Source organism: Vigna radiata, chromosome 7 (genome assembly GCF_000741045.1).
Source record: "Vigna radiata var. radiata cultivar VC1973A chromosome 7, Vradiata_ver6, whole genome shotgun sequence".
Classification (NCBI taxonomy): Eukaryota; Viridiplantae; Streptophyta; class Magnoliopsida; order Fabales; family Fabaceae; genus Vigna; species Vigna radiata.
In genome coordinates, this window is record NC_028357.1 from 18,171,742 (window position 1) to 18,175,277 (window position 3,536).

Below are 3,536 nucleotides of genomic sequence, written 5' to 3' on the forward strand. Positions count from 1 at the left end.
CGTACGTCCCCATATCGATAAAGACAAACTTCTTTTACTGAATGAGTTAAACAATAAAAGCATTGATCGTAGATGAGAACCCAACAATTGATAAACAAGTATATGACAAGCATATGAAATAAATAAGAATTTAAATATATGAGAGTTTCAAAAGATTACATTGTTCCCCAACAACAAAGGATTTAGTTCACCATAATCATGGTGAATCTAGATGAAATATGATGAAAGAATGGAAGAAATAACCCTAAACTTGGTTGATTGGAGCCTAAAATCCAAGGAACCTCCTCCAAGGTGTGTGGAATGGCTCTGGATGTTTCTCTCTGCCAAAAGAATCCTCTTCTAATTCGCACTGAGACTATATATAAGCCCAAAAAGATAATAGTAAGATTTACAAAATCTAGCTAAAAAACAGACTACCGCCCAGGCGCCTAAATTCACCGCTCAGCGATTTGCCTCTTGCCGCTTTGACCGCTCAGCGGTCAGTTTTGCCGTTGAGCGGTTTCCCTCTAATCCCTCTGAGTGCTCAACGGACCATTCTGACGCTCAGCGGTTTGCTTGACCCTTCTTTTCATCATTTTTCTCCTTCTTTCATGGGTCTAAGTCCACCTTACTTCTCTTCCATCTTTAATTCATCTAAAAACTCTACAAAACAATGTAAAACAAGCATAATATCTCTAAAACCAACTTTTGACTCTCACAAGATACAACTAAGTGTTTTAGTTGATTTAAAGCTCATTCTAAGTCATAAAGGGTGTATTTTACTGTCAAATTTAAGCATGAAAATAACGGTTTTTAGACCGTTATCAATAGACCCCCAACTCATTCATGAAGATAATAAACTTGGTGACATCCAAACATATTTTGTCCCTTATATTGTTGCGTAAGTGTAGTTTGTTCACTTGTACACTCAATTAAGGTATAACAATTAAGTTATTATAAATATAGGCGTCATTGGTAGTTACTTGTGGTTTTCCTATTGAACATCATTGTTGTCCAGTTTTTCTCTTTGTACAAGTCTCCTCCAACCATCTTAGACAATTAATGGATTGGTAAAAACCTCAATATTATGAAGTTTCTTTGTTATATAAGTAAATCCTAGAATATTCTACTTTTCATAATTCAATTACAGCACATATGATGTTGTTAAAGAAATTAACTACTAAGACTAAAAAGCTTGTATGGTTCACCCTCAACGTTTGGTATTTTGCTTTATACATTTTAATTGTTTTATTGAACGATCTTTCTCAATTATTTATAATTATGATGATATATTTTAGTGTAATAAATAAATTAGATCATATAAGTGTGGTTATTATGTAATGCAAAAATTCAAGAGTTCTATACTAGTTTCCAATAAGTCCATTCATTGCTTAAGAAAAGTGTATCCAAAATATGGAATAAAAATGTGGAATAGTATGTAGTTATTATACATATCATAATTTGTATAACAATCTAAATTTTGACTTGTAATTATATTTCTATTTAGAAATCATATTTTGTTGCTATTTCTATTTCTGAGCTTGATTGTGCTTAACATTAAACTATAATTTTAAATCAGAAAATGTATATGACCTTAGTTATTTGTAGAACTAAGGCCAAAAACTTAAATTTTTATTATTTGTTATTTATTATTTATTATTTTTAGTTTAATGTTTCAATTTTTTTTATAACAGAAGCAAAGTAATTTTTTTTTCATAATCGAAATCAAAATTATTTTTTTTATCTCGTCTTAATATGTTTTTATAATCGAAATCAAAAATTATTTTTTTATCTTATCTTAATATGTTTTGATAATTGAAATTAGAGCTGTCAGTTTTATCTCAAGCCCTGAGGCTGACCCTGGCCCCTTTTATATTTGGCCCCTTTTTCTTGACCCACCTTTTAGGGGGCTTTTTTAAAGCCCCTAGCCCCAAAAGCCCCATTTTATGGGGCTGTAATGAATCAGGGTCGGGTTAGCCCCTACCCCCAAAAACAATGACGCTATCTCCATTTTCTTCCGAACAATCACACTTTGGCCTCAACAAACTTCACACTGACTCCACCACTGCCACCAACCCCAACACCCCACTAGTAGCTTGCCGCCTCGCTTGGTTGGCTCTACGACGGCGTCGCTGCGGGGCGACTCGTTGCAGCTCTACCGCGCGATCTGCGTCTTCCTCGTGGTCGTGATTGTGCTCTTGGGGTTCGAGCTCATCGCGTATTTCAAGGGGTTGCATTTTAGGCGCCCCGATCCTAGTGACGTCCTGGGCATGCTCGCCATCGTTTATGCCTCCAGATTTCACTTACGGTAAACACTATAATCTCCATTTTCCTTGTTCTTGAATTTGGGTTTGGCTAACTCTACTTCAACTTCACATTCAAATAAGACATTTTTGTTAGAAAATTTGCATGTGTCAAGGTATATTTTTGAAAATTTAAGAGTAACTCAATGTTAGATCTGTGACAAACTTTAATACCATCTTAAATTTAAACATGAAAAACTAGCTCCTGAGGTAAGGATTGTCAAAGCATATTATGGTCTATGCATAGTCGGTGTGAGATGTAAACACTCATTTGACTAGTTTGAGTGCTGATGTGGAGGAAAGGGGCTGCATAGGGCTGACATGTTTGAAAAAAATAATAATGATTTCTGCAAGATTTTCTCTATAAAAATGCTTTTAGATGTTTCAGGGGCTGTTTTTGTAGTTTTATTTGGATGGTTGTGTGCTTTTAAATTGAGACTATGAATGCTTGCTGGAAATTGTTTTAAAATGAGAACTTGCATTTGGAATTAGTAGTGCAGTGGCTGTTTCTGAATTTGGCCTTGGTGCATTGAAGTTTTAGGTGCTAAAACCAGATGTATGGAAATATTGTGATGCAACATTGTTTAAACATGTAGTGGTTGATGGTGCAAATTCCATTCTCCATATAGATTGTTTTGATTGGTTAAATCAATGGTGAACTTCTTAAATTAGAGCATGTTTCTGCATGTTGGATTTTTAGCGTGCTGTTATGTTGTTGGAAAAATTGGTTTGATAAGTTGACACAAAAATCTGGTTTGGTGCAGGAAATTCCATTACTTAAAAACAACTTGGTATACTAATTAAAATCAGATTTTTTGCAAATAATATGGACTATATAATTTTAATTCAAAGATATAGTTTTTAGTAGATGATACATTGTGTGGCTTGAGAATTGTGGTTAGAAAATCTGGTTGAAGTGTTATTCCCATATGAAATGTATGTTTGCTGGTTTGGAATGGATGCTCATTGTTCTGGATGAATTATAGGTGTTGTTTTTGCTGCTGTTACATTTATTAATCATACCTTTTGTTTCAAATGATCAATTTTACTATTGAAGTATTGAAATTGGGAAAAAGTTTTATAACACCTTGATTTTGTCCATATAAACTAAAAAACTATTATTATTATAATTTAATCCTTTAATTAATGTTTTATTGATGCTTTTCCTAGTCAGTCGGAGTCTTATGCATAGCTAATGTCTTAAGTATTGGAGTTGAGTTTTATAGTTAGCTATTAAGGATATATAGTTAATAT